A 21,655-nucleotide genomic window follows, 5' to 3' on the forward strand; every position below is an offset into this window, starting at 1 on the left:
CTTCAGCAAAGGTAAACATGACAAAAGCTGAAGTCTAGGCCTTAATAATTGAAGTCTTGGTTTTCAATAATTGAAGGGTAAACCTTCTGAAACATGAACACAAGCCGTTTTAAATTAAAATTTGGTTTTCAGAAGTTGCACTCTACGTCCTCAGTAACCAATGTCTACTGTTCCATTAACTGAACTCAACTACTTCAATGTGAGGAGTGTGGCACAAAACATAAATAACTGCGTTTCTTTTATAACCCGTCTAACAAAATCCTATTGCTTATTCTCTAGCCATTTCATACTTAATATTCTCTTGGGGTAGCATAAATTCGTTCCTTTTCTAGTTGTTGTTGTTGCAGTTTTGAACTTAAACTTATGCAACATTATAGCTGTTCTTCTTTTAACAATTATTTATGATTTTTCTACTTCTTATGCTAGCATTATGCCTGAGGAATATTAATTTTATTTTTTTTTTCGCTTCTATTTCGTAAGCTCATCGTGATGATCAAAGTCTATGGGGTCATTAAAAAAAAAGTTGAGGGATTATTTGTTTTGCTTTAGAATTAAGAGAATCGGAAATTTGTTGAAAATTGATTTTAATGTAGTCAACAAAGTTGAGAACATCAAAAATTATATAAAAGAACGTTCAATTTAATAATTATGGTAGCCCCTGAAGCTATATCATGACATAAATAGAGATTTAAAGGCAAATCCTTCTCAATGAAACAAAGCTACTACTGTTAACCAACCTCTTCATTCATTGTTTGTTGTTAGTAAATTAAAATTTAAAATATTGGCTTACATTATTTATAATTTTTTCTGTACCGGCAATTAAATAGTTTTGCAATTTTTGTCTGATTTTTTATGTCAATACTTAATCAAAAAATTTTATGCAACTTCTTTTACTCAAAAAGCCAGCCATTGAGAAATAATAATTAATTGCATTTTATGCGTTTTTTAAAGCGACCATAAACCTGTTGTTCGGCTTGTAAGTGCTTTAGCTTAAAGTAAGTAAAATAAAAAATATTGTTTTAACGAAAATTAATCTTAAACAAGTTTTGGCGGGATTGTAAAATATATGACAGTAAATGCTAAAGGCGGATGGTATGATGAGGTAAGAAATATATCAACGTAAACATAAGGTAACTGAAACATAGGTCTTTAATAATTAATTTCTGCGTCTTTAGTAACTGAAGTCAATGTCCTCAGTAACTAGGGTTTACGCTTTCAGTAACGGTAAACAACTGAAGTTAACATTTTCGGGAACAGAAGTCAAAGTTTTAAATAACTTAAAGCTACATTTTCAGTAACTAAAGTCAACGTAACCAAAACGTATTTTTCCGTAACTGAGTACACACTTGCAATAACTGTTGTATACGCCTTTAGTTACTGTATACTACGCCTTCAATAACTGTTGTATATGCCTTTAGTTACGGTATACTACGGCTTCAATAACTGTTGTATACACCTTTAGTTACTGTACACTACGCCTTCAAAAACTGTTGTATACGCATTTAGTTACTGTATACTACGCCTTCAATAATTGTTGTATACGCCTTTAGTTACTGTACTACGCCTTCAATAACTGTTGTATACGCCTTTAGTTACTGTACACTAAACTGTTGTATACGCCTTCAATAACTGTTGTATACGCCTTCAATAACTGTTGTATACGTCTTTAGTTACTGTACACTAAACTGTTGTATACGCCTTCAATAACTGTTGTATACGCCTTTAGTTACTGTACACTAAACTGTTGTATACACCTTCAATAACTGTTGTATACGCCTTTAGTTACTGTACACTACGCCTTCAAAAACTGTTGTATACGCTTTCAGTTACTGTATACTACGCCTTCGGTAACCTGACGTCAACGTCTTCGGTAACCTGACGTCAACGTCTTCAGTAACTGGAGGCTAGGTTTTCAGTAACAAAAACTATGTTTTCTGTAACAGTAGTCTACGCCTTCAATACCTATAGTTTACACTCTCAGTAACTATATACTACTGCAGCCAAAGTTTTCGCGAACTGAAGTCAAAGTCTTGAGTAGCTGAGAGCAACGTTTTCAATAAATATATTCTATGCTTTCAGTAACTGCAAACCTTCAATAATTATAGTCTAAGTTTTTAGTAACTAAAGTAATGTATTTAGTAACTGTAGTATGCGGCTTCAACAACAACAGTTTAGGCTTTCAGAAAATGTATAGAAGTCAGCATCTTCAGTAACTGAGGGATACGTATTCATTAACTAAAGCTTACGTTGTTAGTAACTGAAGTCTACGATTTCAGTAACTGATTTTTACAATAAATTCAGTAACTGTAGTCTACTCCTTTAGTTTCTGTATACTACGCCTTAACTAACTGTAGTCCACACTTTCGGTGTGTTGAAATCAAGGCGTCCGCTAAGTTACGTCAACGTCTTTAGTAACTTGGAGATAGGTCTTCAGTAACAAAAGACTATCTTTTACTAACCGTAGTCAACGCCCTCAACAAATGAAGTCTATACCTTCGGTAATCTTAAGTCAAAACCGTCGCTAACTTGAGTTAACGTCTTCAGTAACTGGGAGACAGATTTTCAGTAACTAGGCTTTAGTTAGTTAGTTCTGCGTATCAATAGTCTATGTCCTCAGTAACTGTAGTCTACGCTCTCAATAACTAAAATCCATACCTTCGATGTCTTAAAATCAAAGCATTCGCTAACAAAGTCAACGCCTTCAGTAACCGTTTAAGTAACAAAGATACAACGCTTCGGTAACTGAAGTCGCAATCTTCAGTAACTGTGAGTTGCGTTTTCAGTAACCGAAGCCTGCGTTTTCAGTAAGTGTAGTCTACGTACGCCTTCAGTTAATTTAGTCCACGCTTTTGGTAGCTTTAGTTCACGTCTTCAGTAATTGAAATCAACGTCTTCAGTAACTGAATGCTAGCTAAGTTATCAAGAAATCAGGGCTACCTTTTTACTATCTGAAGTGACCCACATCGATATTTTAATTAAATTTTACTTTTTGAACTGCAGATTTATTTCAAAACAAATCAATCGATAAGAGAAGAATACTGCAGGAATGTTACTTCGGATTCAGAGCAGGATATTCCACCATTCATTGTCTTTTTCAAAAGTAGAAATGGAAACGATTGTGGTTTCTCTGGACTTTACTATAGCTTTTCGTACGATTTGCAAGATACATTCGTTCGAGTTTAACCAGCAGACTTGCGGCATTGTGCCAAGTTTCCGCATGCACAGAATCTACCTTGTGAGAGCTGAGAATGCAACGAAGCCAGCAATACCTCATAAATGACTTTTGGGACCACACAATCTGCTCAACCGCGCCAACCGCCATGGAATAGAAGATCTGTTTGTGTACTTCTATGGAATAGAAAACCTGCGAAGCGTTCTTCTTTGAAATAGATTTCAAGATTCAAATGAAAGAGGATTGCTTTTAGCTTCGTTAGGAGGATTTTCCGGAAATATTTCGCCAAACATGGAAAATGCATGTCTGTGGTGTTCAAGGGAAAACCAAAATCCACTGGAAAATCCTTCAGACAAAATATTGCAGCAAAAAATATGCTGACTTGACTTGAAACTTCTTTGAAAACTTGAAACAAAAGTTAACCAATCTGTCTCGTCTTAGAAGATTTCGCCAAAACGACATCGACCTAAATATGGCAATTCAAATTCAATTTAAAACTCATAGCGAAGTTTTCCGGCAGTTAAACTTGACAACCGGTTCGTCGGTTATTAATAAGGCACTCAAAGCATGGTTGCCTTTTTTCATATGTGAGAGATGCTTTCAACAAGAAAATGGGAACGATTAGGGTTCAATTCGACTTTGTTATTTTATTAAGAATCTAGGGTTTAATCGACAGACTTGCGGTGTGCTGCCAAGTTTCCGGAAGGATATAGTGTTGTGAGTGTTGGGGATGTAATGACGGCTGCAGTGTATTGAGGGTGAAGTTTGATGATTTTGAAGGGTAAACTAAATTCCATCTAGTTGTCGAAAACATCTTTGAGGTGAAGTACCTTGGCATCATCGTTCACAAAAAATTCGATTCCTGTCAGAATTTGGATTGTGAGTTCCTATAGGCGCTCACCGTATTGGAAAAAACTCGCTAACAGGAAGATCCACAATGTGACGAACTTGGTCAAATATGAGAAAAATAAGGATTTTGGTGACTTTTTTGGAGATTTTGCCAGGCCAACGACTGAAGTTGATGGAACTATCAAAAGTCTTCGCGAGGACTGAGGCCAACGATTGAGGTTGATGGAACTATCAAAAGACCCGCTAACATGAAGTTGTGAAAAGGAACGATTTTGGAATCTGGGCTAGGACTGGGACAACGATTTGAGTTGATGGAACCGGTAAAAGCCTAGGCCAGGACTGAGCCTAAAGGTCCGCTAACATAAAGATCCACAATATGGCCAACATGGTCTTAGGTGTGAAAAGAAGGATTTTAAAGTCTATGCCAAGACTGTGGCCAACGATTAGAGCTGATGGAAATATCAAAAGCCTAGGTCAGTAGAGAGGCCAACGAATGATCCACACTGTGACTAACTTGACGCAAATTGTTGTGTTTATGATGAGATGTGCATATTTATCTAACTGTAATGATGAGCCATGCTTAAATAATTTTAAGATCGGCATTTTTCTTTCTTCAGATCATAAGAATCGTCTTGATTGAGAGGACACAAATTATTGTCCCTAAACAAACTTTTCTTTTTTTTACTTTTCAACTCCACATACACTACTTTTGTGAATCCTTTTGCGGCAGTTTCTTTTAATTGGAATTTATCGCATATAAATTGTTGAACTCGCGGCTATTTTTGCGCTGCAATTCATTTGTAATTTACGCGTATACATTGCCATCTACCTTTGCAACACCAATCCATTTTATAAATAGACAATATTTATCAGATACAGCTGGGGCTGCTGCTAGTGCATAATGCTTGTTAGGACCACTTTGTTCTATCTCGTAAGAAGAAATATTATTGTTGTAGGCCGTTTATGTGTAATTTCTTATGTTGAATTTAAAAAAATTGTTGGTTAATTTTTCTGAGAATATAAATAACCCAGCAAACATGTAGCTAGTAAAATAGTTCTAGTGCGTGAAAAAGAAGAAGAAGAAGAGATTACATAAATCTTGTCGGAGGTTAATATAAACCAATTAGTTAGGTGACAAACTGTCCAAAATCCAACAAAAGCGGTTCACGCTACGGCCTTGAAATGTTACATAATGGCTAATATTGGCGTAGTGGATAGAGTTTAGCACTAGGAGGGGATGATATTTGTAAAAGTAGTCTATCTTCTTTTAATATATTATGACGCCATCTATACTTCAAATTATTTATTGGTACTGTACCGGCTTATCAAAAGGATACATAGAAGAGTATACTTTCAGGCGGAATATATACAGAAATAAATAGGGGAACAAACTTCATTCTAGCAAGGTTATAATCAAAAATCCTTTAATTTGCATTATATAGCGCCATATGTACTTCATTTAATTTATTAGTAATGAACAGTGTCTCAATGAGATCCACTGAAGAGCATATTTTTGGACGGAGTAAATAAGCAGAATTACATAAAGAAATTTGTTTTAAGAGGGTAGAAATGTTACATAATGGCTAATATTGGCGTAGTGGATAGAGTTTAGCACTAGGAGGGGGTGATATTTGTAAAAGTAGTCTATTTTCTTTTAATATATTATGACGCCATCTATACTTCAATTTATTTATTAGTACTGTACCGGCTTCTCAAAAGGATACATTGAAGAGTATATTTTCAGGAGGAATATATACAGAACTAAATACGGGAAGAAACTTCGTTCTAGTCAGGTAATAATCAAATATCATTCATATTGCACTATATAGCGCCATCTGTACTTCATTTAATTTATTAGTAATGAACAGTGTCTCAGGGAATACACTGAAGAGCATATTTTTGGACTGAGTAAATAAACAGAATTACATAAAGAAATTTGTTCTAAGAGGGTAGGATATTTTCATTAAGGAACCTACCACATAATAACAACTACTTTTTTCAGAATCTATCACTTTTGATCATAAAAAATACTTCAAAGTGAAAAAAATAATCTCAAAATACATTTTGTTGGGTTAGGTGCTACCTCATCTCAAACACATTAAAAATTTACCCTGCTGATGATAATGAAGTTTCTTTTTCTGATGATGTTACAAGCGATAACAATAATCACAATACTCAGAAGTTAAATAAATGAGCCATAGTTAGGCGGCATTGCCAACAACAGGAACGACATTGAAATGGCTAGCATGCATCATGCATGTACCAGAGATGATGTTTAGGTTTAGAATGTTATGCGTGGTTGAGTTAAACGCTTCAGTGCCTTAGCACCACCACCAACAGCAAACAAACAAAGGCCCTGAAGTGAATGCACAGCAATAACACACAGAACATATCGACAAAGATTGTATAAGTGCATGCAGGTGTTTGTTTCTTCGTAGGAATGTTTAGAAACAAGATTTGTTTAGTTTGAAGGCGCTTATATGTTATAGAGTTACTTAAAGCTATTTTTTCCTATAGAAAATAATATACGAATAAGGGTTTCTTAAAGACAAATAACCTCCGTAGGGGACTTATAACAAATATAAGACATCGATAGTGATATTCCTAAGACGGCTCCGAAGGAGTGTTAAATAGAAAAAAATTCTTTGTAGGGGTTTGCTACGTAGATTTCTTCTATAAAATAGAAGACGTCCGTAGAGATCTTCTATAAAAGAGAAGACCTTCTTCAAAATATCAGACCTCCGTAAGGATCTTTTTGTAGAACAGAAGGCATCCGTAGAAGTCTTCCATAGAATAGAACAACTGCGACCTCCACAGGGGTCATCTGCAGAATAGAAGACCTATGTAGGGATCTTCTAGAACAAATATTTCCTCTGTAGGGACCTTCTATAGAATAGTAACCTTGTCTATAAAAAAGGAGACCTCTGTAGGGGGCAATGAAATATTTGAAAATTATTTGAATTTTAATCTGAATAATGCTCTCACACATTAGTAAAACTTTAGGAGGCCTTCCATTCTGTCCAATCCTCCAAGCCCTGCGGAAGATTCATACGATAGCCTCCTGTTACATATATGGAGACCCTTTGTTCTGTAAAAGCTTCCAAAGAAGGCCTTCTACTCTATAAAAGTCCCTTAAAAAGCCTTCTAAGGAGGCCTATAGAGGACTCCTAAGGAAAATATCTCAATAGGGCTCTTCTACAGAATTGAAGATCCCCGTGGGGGACATTTATAGATTGGAAGACCTATAAAATAGAAGACCCCTCCGTAGGGTTTTCTTCTATCGAATAGAAGACCTCCGTAGGGGGCATTTATAAAATAGAAGGCCTTCGTATGGGACTTCTATAGAATAGAAGAGCTCCGTAGGGTTCTTCTTTAGAACATAAGAGCTCCGCAGGTGTTTTATATCGAATAAAACAACTCCTAAGTGGTCTTCTAAAGAATAAAAGTTGTCCGTAGGGGTCTCCAATGGAACAGGAGACCTATGTAGGGGTCTTCAATGAGACAGGAGACCTCCTTAGGGGTTTTCTATAGAATGGAAGACCTTCGTATGGGGTTTCTATGTAATAGAAAATCTCTCTAGGGGACTTATATGGAACAGAAAACCTCTGTAGGGTTCTTCTATGGAATAGAAGACCTCCGTAGGGGGCTTCTAGAAAATAGAAGAATTCCGGTAGGGGGCTTCTGTAACATAGAAGACCTCTGTAGGGGGGCCTTCTATAGAATAAAAGACCTCCGTAGGTGTCTTCTATAGAATAGAAGACCTCCATCGGGGTCTTCTATAGAATAGAAGACCTCCGTAGGGGTCTTCTATAGAATAGAAGTCCTCCGTAGGGGTATTCTATAGAATAGAAGACCTCCGCAGGGGCCTTCTATAGAATAGAAGACCTCTGTAGGGGTCTTTTATAGAATAGAAGACCTCCGTGGGTCTTCTATAGAAGAGAAGACCTCCGTAGGGGTATTCTATAGAAAAGAAGACCTCCGGAGGGGGCTTCTATAGAACAGAAGACCTCCGTAGGGGGCTTCTATAGAATAGAAGACCTCCGTAGGGGTCTTCTATAGAATAAAAGACCTCCGTAGGGGTCTTCTATAGAATAAAAGACCTCCGTAGGGGTCTTCTATAGAATAAGAGACCTCCGTAGGGGTCTTCTATAGAATAGAAGACCTCTGTAGGGGGCTTCTATAGAATAGAAGACCTCCGTAGGGGGCTTCTATAGAATAGAAGACCTCCGTAGGGGGCTTCTATAGAATAGAAGACCTCCGTAGGGGACTTCTATAGAATAGAAGACCTCCGTAGGGGGCTTCTATAGAATAGAAGACCTCCGTAGGGGGCTTCTATAGAATAGAAGACCTCCGTAGGGGGCTTCTATAGAATAGAAGACCTCCGTAGGGGGCTTCTATAGAATAGAAGACCTCCGTAGGGGGCTTCTATAGAATAGAAGACCTCCGTAGGGGGCTTCTATAGAATAGAAGACCTCCGTAGGGGGCTTCTATAGAATAGAAGACCTCCGTAGGGGGCTTCTATAGAATAGAAGACCTCCGTAGGGGGCTTCTATAGAATAGAAGACCTCCGTAGGGGGCTTCTATAGAATAGAAGACCTCCGTAGGGGGCTTCTATAGATTAGAAGACCTCCGTAGGGGGCTTCTATAGAATAGAAGACCTCCGTAGGGGGCTTCTATAGAATAGAAATCCTCCGTAGGGGGCTTCTATAGAATAGAAGACCTCCGTAGGGGGCTTCTATAGAATAGAAGACCTCCGAAGGGGGCTTATATAGATTAGAAGACCTCCGTAGGGGGCTTCTATAGAATAGAAGACCTCCGTAGGGGGCTTCTATAGAATAGAAAACCTCCGTAGGGGGCTTCTATAAAATAGAAGACCTCCGTAGGGGGCTTCTATAGAATAGAAGACCTCCGTAGGGGGCTTCTATAGAATAGAAGACCTCCGTAGGGGACTTCTATAGAATAGAAGACCTCCGTAGGGGGCTTCTATAGAATAGAAGACCTCCGTAGGGGGCTTCTATAGAATAGAAGACCTCCGTAGGGGGCTTCTATAGAATAGAAGACCTCCGTAGGGGGCTTCTATAGAATAGAAGACCTCCGTAGGGGGCTTCTATAGAATAGAAGACCTCCGTAGGGGGCTTCTATAGAATAGAAGACCTCCGTAGGGGGCTTCTATAGAATAGAAGACCTCCGTAGGGGGCTTCTATAGAATAGAAGACCTCCGTAGGGGGCTTCTATAGAATAGAAGACCTCCGTAGGGGGCTTCTATAGAATAGAAGACCTCCGTAGGGGGCTTCTATAGAATAGAAGACCTCCGTAGGGGGCTTCTATAGAATAGAAGACCTCCGTAGGGGGCTTCTATAGAATAGAAGACCTCCGTAGGGGGCTTCTATAGAATAGAAGACCTCCGTAGGGGGGCTTCTATAGAATAGAAGACCTCCGTACGGGGCTCCTATAGAATAGAAGACCTCCGTAGGGGGCTTCTATAGAATAGAAGACCTCGGTAGGTGTCTTCTATGGGATAGAAGACCTTCGGAGAAGACCTCCGGAGTTGTCTTCTATGGAATAGAAGACCTCCGGAGTTGTCTTCTATGGAGTAGAAGACCTCCGTAGGGTTCTTTAATGAAACAGTTGTCTTCTATAGAATAGAAGACCTCCGTAGGAGGCTTCTATAGAGTATTGAAACATGTATACGCTTAATTTTGTTTAAAAAGAATTGTACCGTTTGTTTTAATGGCGTACGCCATTCTCTTTTTATCCAATGACAATTCTGGATCTAACAATTCCCTTTCAATTCTAAATTTAAAATCAACTTATGAGTCAAAACACCACTGATGTTATTGGGCCCATTTGTTATTTAAATGAGCTAAAACTTATGCTATTTTCTACCAGCTTACAAAACAAAACATCAGTTCACTGAACTTAAAATTCATATATGAATATTTCCAAACAAAATTACCCCAAAATCTTAAGTGAGTAGTAAATAAATGGCTAGCAGCCGCCCAAAAAATTAAAAAAAAAAAAAACATTTTTAATGAGTTTTGGTTTAAAAGAAGAAAAAGACTAAAAATTAAATATCCGTTAACTAAAAACCACATACATTTTTTGAATAGAAACATAAAACCGAAAAAATCGCATAAAGCATATATTGGATTTTCTTTAGCAAGAGCCAGTTGTAGTTGGTACGAATATTTGCCATAACCATCATTGACTTGAATAGATGTTTTGTTTTAAGGAATTTCAGGTTTTTTTTGCAATAGTCATTTATGGGATTTTTTCAAGTTTCTTTTTGTGCAGCTAATACGTGTTTATGTTTTGGCGGCGATGGTAAAGTGTTGTGGCTCTAAAAGTTATCAACGGCGGTCATCATTTGGGAAAAATGCCTTAACGCTGGTTGCCTGTTGTTCACCATTTACGTGGTCTCAATGGAAAACCAACCAAGGCAATTTGGCATAATTGATCAGTCTTACTACCGGGTTAATAGCTATCTATTTTGCTTATTAAGGGCGTCATAATTGGTGAAGGGGAAAGAGCCAAGCCTAACATAGAATGCAGTTATGTAAACAGAAATGTTGAGAAAATCCGTCATAATGAAGTTGTCACTGAAGTGACAAATTTTACACAAATTAAAATAAGGAAATAATAATGTTTCATGTTTAAGGGAGAGCAGCAGATAGAGAGTGGGGAAAGAGAGAAAAATTATACAACCCTGACGTGAACAAGCTCTACTGTCGACACCCAGAAAAATAGTATGGTTATTGAAATCATATTTTGTGAACATAATTGACACTTTCAAAAAGTATATTGTTGACAGAAAATATACATAGTGTGGATTTTAACAAGTATATGCATGAAAAGAGAGTGGTGTGCGGAGCCCTGTTTTCATTCACAAATTGTGATAATTACTTACAGAGAATATTGGCCAAGAACAAGGGTAGAGCTACCCTTTAGCTTTGAAAATAGTTCATTACAATCAGTTTCAACCTTTCACGCACACACACAGATATACATTAATTTGTTGGCAATTATGGCAAATGCCTTTTGATTTGCTATTTTTGTAAAAGCGATAAACAATTTAGAACAAAACCACAACAACAACACAGTGAACAAAAAACGCTTTTCAGTTGCATTTAATTAAGATTTTGTTTTGGGATAACAAATGAATGCCAGCAACGGACAAACGATGATTACAGTGGCCAGCTAGCTATCCAATCACTTGACCAAAGCAACAACAGCAACACCATGGACATAAAATGATGTGGTTGTAACAACAAAACAATATTCATCATGATGAGGATGTTGAAGGGAATAGTACTTAGTTGTCTGCCCACATTTGGATTTGTTGAACAACAAACTTGATTTCAGCTGTAACACTTGATTGTAGGTTTAGGTGTACTGAAGTTAACATAACCTAAACAGGCTTTGCACCTTTTGGTAGATTGTAGATTTCGTAGTTTTCCTGTTGTTGTTTTTTGATGTTTGCCATAATAACATTAAGAAAGACCTTGTCAAGGCTGTTCGTCAGAAAGCACGACCCATCACTATGACTTCAAAGGCGCACAGACTGAAGCTGAACAAACTATTTGAAATATTTCGTAAGATTGGATTTTCCATGGGATGTCCAGGAGATAAATTAATGATGATTTCGTTTCTTCTTCAAGTTGCACAAGTGTAATGCAATATTCGAAAGTTATTTGGATTTTAATCCGAATAATGTTCTCACACAACAGTAAACCTTTTTGGGGCCTTGTATTCTTTAGAAGCCTTCAAAGAAGGCCTCGAATTTAGATTTTAATCCGAATAAAGTTATCATAAAATAGAAAACCTTGTATTCTACATTCTAAAGAAACCTTTAGGGGAGGCTGCTACTCTAAAGAAGCCTCCTGAGAGGGATTTTAATCTAAACAATCCTCTTTAGGAGGTCTCCAATTCTATAGAAGCATCTTAAGGCGACCTTATATGCTATAGAAGCCCTCTAAGCAAGTCTTCTATTTTATAGAAGTATTCTAAAGAGGTCTTTTGCTATAAAAGTCTACTTCTATTTTATAGAAGCCTTCAAAGGAGACCTTCTATTCCAACGCAGCCTCCCATGGAGGCCTTATATTCTATAGAAGCCCTCTATGAAGGAATTGCATTGTATAGAAGCCTCCTAAGGAGGTCTTCTATTCTATAGAAGCCTCCTAAGGAGGTCTTCTATTCTATAGAAGCCTCCTAAGGAGGTCTTCTATTCTATAGAAGCCTCCTAAGGAGGTCTTCTATTCTATAGAAGCCTCCTAAGGAGGTCTTCTATTCTATAGAAGCCTCCTAAGGAGGTCTTCTATTCTATAGAAGCCTCCTAAGGAGGTCTTCTATTCTATAGAAGCCTCCTAAGGAGGTCTTCTATTCTATATAAGCCTCCTAAGGAGGTCTTCTATTCTATAGAAGCCTTCTAAGGAGGTCTTCTATTCTATAGAAGCCTTCTAAGGAGGTCTTCTATTCTATAGAAGCCTTCTAAGGAGGTCTTCTATTCTATAGAAGCCTCCTAAGGAGGTCTTCTATTCTATAGAAGCCTGCTAAGGAGGTCTTCTATTCTATGGAAGCGTCCTAAGCAGGTCTTCTATTCTATGGAAGCGTCCTAAGCAGGTTTTCTATTCTAAGAAGCCTCCTATTGAGGTCTTCTAAACTATAGAAGCCTCCTAAGGATGCCTTCTATTCTATAGAAGCCTCCTAAGAAGGCCTTCTTTTCCATAGAAGCCTCTTAAGGAGGTCTTCCATTCTATAGAAGCCTCCTAAGGAGGCCTTCTATTCTATAGAAGTGTCTTAAGGAGGCCTTCTTTTCTTTAGAAGTATCCTAAGGTGATCGTCTATTCTATAGAAGCCTCCTTAGGAGGTCGTCTATTCTATAGAAGCCTCCTAAAGAGGTCTTCTATTCTATAGAAGCCTCCTAAGAAGGCCTTCTTTTCTATAGAAGCCTCCTAAAAAGGCCTTCTTTTCTATAGAAGCCTCCTAAGGAGGCCTTCCGTTCTATAGAAGCCGCCTAAGGAGGCCTTCTATTCTATAGAAGTCTCCTAAGGAGGTATTCTATTCTATGGAAGCGTCCTAAGCAGGTCCTCTATTCAATAGAAGCCTCCTTAGGAGGTCTTCTATTCTATGGAAGCGTCCTAAGCAGGTCTTCTATTCTAAGAAGCCTCCTATGGAGGTCTTCTATTCTATAGAAGCCTCCTATGGAGGTCTTCTATTCTATAGAAGCCTCCTATGGAGGTCTTCTATTCTATAGAAGCCTCCTAAGGGGGTCTCTATTCTATAGAAGCATCCTAAGGAGGTCTTCTATTCTATAGAGGGCTCATAAGGAGGTCTTTTAATCTAAGGAGGCCTTCTAATCTGTAGTAGCCTCCTTAGGAGGCCTTCTATTCTGTAGAAGCCTCCTAAGTAGGTCTTCTATTTTATGGAAGCCTCCTAAGCAGATCTTCTATTTTATAGAAGCCTCCTAAGGAGGTATTTTATTCTATAGAAGCCTCCTAAGGAGGTCTATAGAAACCTCCTATTCTAAGAAAGCTGCCTGTGAAGTCTTTATTTGATATATAGAAGCCTTCTATGAAGGTCTTCTATCCTATAGAAGGTTCTTAGGGAGACCTTCGACGCCGTAGAAACTCCCTAAGCAAGAATTCTACTCGATGGAAGTCTTCTAAGGAGGAATTATTATTCTACAGAAGCCTCATAATGAGACCTTCTGTTCTGTAAAATGAGATCTTATATTCTACAGAAGCCTCCTAAGAATGCCTGTAGAACCCTCATAACGAGGCGTACTTTTACAAAAGGCTCCGAGTTAAGCCTTTCAATTTTATAGTAGCCTCTTAAGGAGGTCTTCTATTGAATAGAATTGTCCTGATGAGGCTCTGTATTCTATAGGAGCCTCCTAAGTAGGTCTTCTGTTTTACAGGAGCCTCCTAAGGAGGCCTTTTATTCTATATGAGCCTCCTAAGGAGGACAGATTTTCTTTAGAAGGAGGCCTCCTATTCTACACACGTAGGCCCTCTATAGAAATCTTCTAAGAGGGAGAATGGTTCATCACTTTTGAATCCAGAACAGAAGGATGGTCTGTTACTTTCAATGGCGTGATTGTGGCACATCCGAAGGTATGTGCATGTTATAGATCACCTTGATTGTTTCAGCAGCCTGCAAATTTGGCGTTGTTGTCCGCTGCTAAATCCATGCAATGATTTGAGAAGAAGCAAATAGTACAAATTGATTTCTCTTCTGTCGCCAGTAGCGAAGATTCTAGAGGCAAATCCACAAACTGTTCGAGGACACAGAGAAGACTTCCCTACAATAGTGTTTGAAACGGTGGATAATTGGTTATACGACGTCAGTTCAGAAATAAGAAGTCGAAGACCCTCTGGAGGGCAATGTAATGTATGCGGATGATTGTATGAACTTGGCGTCGGTGCTATCTTCGATAACTCACTTATATGTGAAAGGTTAAATATATACGTAGCTTATTTCGTGCAGTTCATCCATCTGATGAATATGAGTTACCACATGTTCATCACGTGGACTGCTTACATGAGGTTCCCCTGAGCATATTGTAAAGTTCGACAGCATGTATAAGTTGTCCGTACAAGCCACTCCTATTTGCGAAAATATCAGAAGTAGGACCAAATTCCTCACATCGCTGGCCGGCAGCACTTTGAGTACTTGGGGTGCTGCCAAAGAAAGCCAGTTGACCTCTTATGTATAAAGCGGGGTCAGTGTGTAACGCAGGGGTAGAATATTCAAAACTCCCATAATGCCGCTGTGAACCCGGAGAGTTTTAAAGGTATAAACTGGAACCAGAGCTCCAATTTACTCGCGAGTGAAAAGTTGGAGGGGGGAGAGTGTAAGTTTTTATACCCTCCACCATATGGAGGGTATAATTAAATTTGTCATTCCGTTTGTAACACATCGAAATATTCGTCGGAGACCCTATAAATTATATATATTATTGATCAGCATAAAATTCTATGTCGATTTGACTATGTCCATCTGTCCGTCCGTCCGTCTGTCTGTCTGTTGAAATCAAGATACAGCTCGCAATTTTAAAGATAGAGAGTCAAAATTTGGTACAGAAGTTTTTATTACTTGCAGGATGGTTGGTATTGAAAACGGGATATATCGGTCTACGTTTAAATATACCCCCCATTCAATGGTACCTCCCGATTTTCGGTATTTTTAAGGTTTTAGCTTCATTATTCTACCAAAATGGCTGAAATTTGGTATGTAGTCTTCTTTAGGGGTATAAAACTTTCCCCCAGAATTTTGTCGGTATCGGTCCACACCATCATATAGCCCCCATAGAACGGTACCTCCCGATTTTCGGTATTTTTAAGGTTTTAGCTTCATTATCCTACCAAAATGGCTGAAATTTGGTACGTTGTCTTCTTTAGGGGTATAAAACATTCCTTTTGTCGGTATCGGTCCACACCTTCATATAGCCCCCATAGAACGGTACCTCCCAATTTTCGGTATTTTTAAGGTTTTAGCTCCATTATCACATCGAAATGGCTGAAATTTGAAACTTAGTCTACGTTGGTGGTATAAAACTTTCCCCCAGAACTTTGTCGGTATCGGTCCATGCCTTCATATAGCCCCCATAGAACGGTACCTGCCGATTTTCGGTATTTTGAACGTTGTGGCCTCAATATTCCACCGAAATGGCTGAAATTTGGTATTTACACTTCGTTGGGGGTACTCAAAAATCCCCTTTAAACTTGTCGCTATAGCTCCACGCCTTCATATAGCCCCCGTGGAAAGGTACCTCCCGATTTTTCGTATTTTGAAGGTTGTGTCTTCAATATTCCACCAAAATGGTTGAAGGTACCTGCCGATTTTTCGTATTTTGAAGGTTGTGTCTTCAATATTCCACCTAAATGGCTGAAATTTGATATTTAGTCTTCAATGTGATATAAAACTGTTCGCCAGAAATATGTCTATACAGGTCCACGCTTTGATATTGCCTTATATCCGACTAAAATTCGTCGGTATAGGTCCACGTTTGGATATAGCCCCCTTAGAGCGGTACCTCCCAATGTTCTTAATTCTGAAGATTGTGACGTCAATATCCCACCGAAATAGCTGAAATTCGTTATTTAGTCTTCCAAGAGTTATAAAATATTCCAGAAGAGTATTATCAGTATAGGTCCACGTCTTCCTATATCCCCATAGAAGCGTACTTCTTGATTTTCGGTATTTTTTAAGTTTTAGCCATATTCTCTTACCGAAAATAGGAAATATAGGAAATTTGGTATTTAGTCTTCTTTGAGTCTAAAAACTTTCCGTCAGAAATTTGTCGGTATAGATCGACGTTTTGAAATAGCCCCCGTAGAACGGTGCCTCACATTGTTTTACCGAAATTGCTGAAATGTAGTATTAAGTCTTCTTCATACACGAAAGGAAACTAATTATTCCATTTTACTTCAATACAACTTGTGGTGGAGGGTATAACAAGTTCGGCCCGACCGAACTTAACGCCGTTCTTACTTGTTTTTGTAAAATTCTGGAGAAAAACAATTGCCATTTCTCGAAAACTATTATTAAATGTTGGGTTATTTTTATACCCTCCACCATAGTATGGAGGGTATATTAAGTTTGTCATTCCGTTTGTAACACATCGAACTAATCATTTGCTACCCTATAAAGTATATATATTCTTGATCAGGATAAAATTCTAAGACGATCTAGCCATGTCCGTCTGTCCGTCTGTTTAAATCACTCTAGCGTCCGCAATAATTGAGATAGAGCGCTGAAATTTTGCACTTGAGGGTGTTTTTTCTATAGAAAGGTCAAGTACGAAGATGGGCTATATCGGTCCACTCTTTGGTATAGCCCCCATATAACGGTACCTCCGGATTTGAGGTATTTTGACGTTCTTCGCCACATTTGCAGACCGAATTAGCTATAATTTGGTATTTAGGGTTTCTAGTGATCAACAAACTTATATCACAAAGTATATGGGCATAGGTCTATGTTTTGGTATAGTCACCACATAACGGTACCTCCGATTTTCGGTATTTTGAGAATTTTAGCCACAATTTTTAACCGAACTACCTGCAATTTGACATTTGAGGTTCTCAGTAGTCGTAAAATATCTCCACGAAACATCGTCAACATAGGTCAATGTTTTGGTATAGCCCCCATATATCGGTACATCCCGAGTTTCGGTATTTTGAGAATTTTAGCTAAAATTTTTAACCGAACTAGCTGTAATTTGCCATTTGAGGTTCACAGTGGTCATGAAATATCTCCACCAAACATCGTCAACATAGGTCCATCTTTTGGTATAGCCCCCATATAACGGTACCTCCCGATTTTCGGTATTTTGAGAATTTTAGGCACAATTTGCAACCGAACTATCTGCAATTTGACATTTGAGGTTCTCAGTGGTCATGAAACATCTCCATTAAACATCGTCAACATAGGTCCATGTTTTGGTATGGCCCCCTTATAACCGTACCTCCCGATTTTCGGTATTTTGAGCATTTTAGTTACAATTTTTAACCGAACTAGCTGCAATTTGACATTTGAGGTTCTTAGTGTTCATGAAACATCTCCACGAAACATCGTCAATATAGGTCCATGTTTTGGTATAGCCCCCATATATCGGTACCTCCCGATTTTCGGTATTTTGAGAATTTTAGCTACAGTTTTGTCTATTCAAAAATAATCGTCAATATAGGTCCATGTTTTGGTATATCCCCCCATATAACTTTACCTCCCGATTTTCGGGAATTTTCAGTGGTCACGAAATTTCTTAACTAAAATTCGTCAACATGGGTCCAATTTTGAGGGTCTACATTGTTTTGATGAAACTACCCTCAATTTGACTCTTGAAGTTCCCTGCAGCTATAAAACTTTTCCGCCAACAAATGTAAAGATAGGTTGACTCTTTGATATAGCCCCGTAGGTGGTACCTTTCACCTAGCTGAACACATTTTTTAGATTAGATAATACTGTGCAACAAAATGGAGGTGAAAGTCTGGGGTACGAAAAATTCCTCTTGGGGAAGAAAGGCCTTGGTGAGTATATTATGAACCCCGAAGAACAGATCCGATGTGAGTCGAACTTCCGCGTTATGGCGTGATGAAATTTTTGTTAGAGACCCTGTGGGCCATCAGGAATTAGTGTTATATATTTGTTCACTGTTGTTTAAGTGTTCTACAAAAACAACAAACAAAGATATAATGCTAATTAATGATGGCTTACAGGGTCTCTTGCAAAAACTTCATCACGCCAAAACGCGGAAGTTCGACTCAGTTTTTAATATACTCACCATTATCAAAAAGTTGTTACACCTAAAATTGTGAAAGGACCCTAATTATTCCATTTTAATTAAGACTTTTTTATGGTGGAGGGTATAAAAAGTTCGGCCCTGCCGAACTTAACGACTTTTTACTTGTTATTGGTTGAGTTGGTGGAATTGTTGTCATTAAGAAACGCAAAGTTAATCACTGTAACGTTTACACGATATGAGCTATTTTACTTTTCCTCTGTTAATATATTTAAGTCAAAATCAAAATTTTGTGGATTAGAAGTTTAAAGGCATGGAAAGGTGTGATGCAAACACAGAAAAATAGCTATGAGTGTTCTCTTACAACCCATATATAGTTTTGTACCTGTCGTGGTCGGTCCGCTTAACACTTTTTTCATTTAAATGAAATTACTCGGGGTATTGCTATTTGCTGTTTTTACTAAATAAGTTATAATATATTCCGGGTAGAGAAAACCTTTATATATTTTGAAAATACCCCTCAGTAATGTTGGCGACATTTCCTGAGTATTTCAGCCATGTAAAACTTCTTTACAAGTGGTGTCTTAGGACACGCCGTTCGGACTCAGCAATAAACAGTAGGTCCCTTATCATTGAGCTAATATGAATCGGGGTGCACTCATTGGTATGAGAGAAGTCTCCCTTGTCTCGTATGGGATGTTTGTGGAACAATTATATATATATTTATTTTGGAATAATTTAGTTTTTTTTTTTCAAACGAAATTTTGAAAAACTAATGTAGGGTACTACATAAGCGACCCCGTCACAATTACAGTCATTTTCTTAATGAATCTATTAATCTTAACAATAAATATTAAAATTCTTCAATAGTAAAATTTTCCTATGAATATTTTCAGAATTCATTTCATTATTTTCAGGTGTTAACAACTTAGAATAAAAAACAAAAAACCGCACTGCTCACTCAAAAAAACATGCTTTGTCATTACCAATGCTCTTGTTTTTGTTTCTTGTCCATAATTACTACACATTATTATTGTTATTATTGATTTCCAAAAATGCCGACCGATTCTAAAGTATTTTGAAGAGAAAACAAAATCCGGAAACAATTTGAAGTTGATTGAATTCCAACGAAGTATTTTTAGCGTTCACTTTTTATGAACCACTATTTTCAAACTATAAATATTTTGGCGGCTTATTTTAAGTACAATACACTTAATGGTGGCTTTTTAATTCTTTGGCTCCACCAAACAACAGACAAGAGATTTTCAATTTCAAATGTTTGCTCTTGTTTAGAAAAGAAGGGGTTAGGTAAGTTAGCCTACCAACCTAAAGTAGCTGTGCGATATAATGTTGGGATAGGTTGAGTTTGGTTTGACTCTGAAGCTTATAAAGCCTTGGTTTGTAATGTGCTCTATATTTTTAACTCTAAGGAAATATTTTCATTATTCATTTTCTTAAGATTGGCCTAATTTTGATACTTTTTATAAAGGAGTTGATTATTATCTCTTGAACGGACACCACCCCTTGCCAAAATAAATCACTTGTGTGCAAAAGACCAAGACACTTAACAAAAAAACACTTGAAAGGTATTTATTATTGTTATTATTTTCTAAAAGAAAACAATAACAAAAATAAAATAATAATGAAATATCATCTTCTGGACGAAAAAATAATCAAACATTATTATAAGTAAATAGATATTGGAAGAAGAAAAAAACAAACAAAAAAAAAATAAAAAAAAACAATAACTCACATTCGAACATCTTTAGACAAAATCTGTCAATATTTGGTTTCCATACCTGAAAAATAATAATAGAAAAAAAAAACACAAATAAGAAAATATTTTAACATTGAAACCATACAAAAAAATGAGCAATGAATTGAATATTATTTGCAAAGTCTACTTTTGATTATTTATTATTGAGGTTATATAAACAATAACACTTCCAAAATAAAACAATTTTATGGAATTCTTTTCTCATGGAATTCTTCTTGAGTTCGACTTGAACAAAAATTCAAAAAAAAACGCATGTCCAACTTTGAAGATTAATGGATTTGTTGAATATATTATTCAAACATCATTTATTTGCATAATTAAAGTTATTATTGACATGATTAATTAAGCATGAACTTAAATTATTATTTTTGCTACTTATGTTTTGACCAGCGGTAATACTTTAGCGAGATGAAACTTGCTTTAATAACAACTATTTGACATTTGGAGATCATCCAATTTCGACGGGTCAATGCGTTCACGTAGCGGAATTTCGGAAACTTAAGAATTTTTTATGATCAGATCAGTAAGGAGTGAATGTAAGGACGAATCACTTCCTGTACACACTAATGGTGGGACAATAATACTCATCCGTCAGAAGAGGTTTTCATTAATACAGCTTTAGAAAAAATATGATCGTTGCTCTATCCATGACATAAACAAGATCTGCAGACCGCCCGATTTCATGACCTCTGAACGCAGCAATTTCATCAATCATGGGAAAGCTAATTGGCCTAGTTTCATAGAGTTAACTAACCACATCTTCAGAGATCCGCCCATTCATACGAATGTTCGGGTTGCGGAGAGGGCGTTCCGAGACATTGACATCATTGCTGCAGCCGCTCGCTATATCTGCTGGTCAAGTACCCGATACCAAATTTCCCAGCCGAGTTGATGGAATTAGCAAATGAGCGTGATAAACTTTGTCAAGCCAATCCCCTTGACTCTAGAGTCAGGGAGCTGACACTGTAAGTTAACAGGTTGGTTGGTGAGCACAAATGGAACAATGACTAACTAAATCATGTGAAGAGTTGCAAGATGGAGCCGGAATAAGCTAGCACCCCGGGAGTAACATGGCGGAGAGAAGAAACCACCACAATTTACAATGGTTGATGTTGCGAATTCCTCCGGAACGCTAAATCATCCAAAGCTTTGCACGCTAAGGGAATCTCCATGGTACTGCTGAAACAGTTGGATGAGACGGGATTCGAGTACCTCACCAAAGTTTTTAACCTTTAGCTATCAATTCACATCGTTTCCGAAGTCTGAAAAATAGACCGGGTGGTCCAGGTGGTGGTTAACTGGTTGGTCGGTGAGCAAAAGCGGAACAGGTAGCAAAATCAACTGAAGAGTTGCAACTTTAGAATCGGAATAAGTAAATTGTGGACAAAGGTAAAATCACTCTCGAACCCTAGAAAGAAGGGAAATAGGACGTCATTCACGTTTGCCGATGTTACGTTGACTGATCCAAAGAGGTGCGCAAGGTGCATTTAAATCAACAGGTTTTCGAGCACGTAATAGGGCGAAGAGAAGAGTACTATGTCGCATTAGATCTCTTCCTGCCGATGAGAGACTACCACAATTTACAATGGATGATGTTGCGAATTCTATCAAGAAAGCC

General features: G+C 37.6%; 1 protein-coding gene across 3 annotated transcripts in view; it reads right to left on the bottom strand.

The window, feature by feature from the left end:
• Nucleotides 1–21,655, bottom strand: part of LOC141399541 (uncharacterized) — a 229,560-nt gene that overhangs the window by 147,705 nt on the left and 60,200 nt on the right. The window contains exon 3 of one of the 3 annotated variants that reach the window (XM_073978511.1): nucleotides 20,014–20,059. The exons of the other annotated variants lie outside the window; for them this stretch is intronic. The gene's annotated coding sequence lies outside the window, so the exon portion shown is untranslated. The remainder of the gene's footprint in view (nucleotides 1–20,013; nucleotides 20,060–21,655) is intronic. 3 annotated transcript variants of the gene reach the window in all.

The sequence above is a fragment of the Musca autumnalis genome, unplaced genomic scaffold (assembly GCF_047663935.1).
Source record: "Musca autumnalis isolate F117 unplaced genomic scaffold, ASM4766393v1 scaffold_3, whole genome shotgun sequence".
In the NCBI taxonomy this organism is placed as follows: domain Eukaryota; kingdom Metazoa; phylum Arthropoda; class Insecta; order Diptera; family Muscidae; genus Musca; species Musca autumnalis.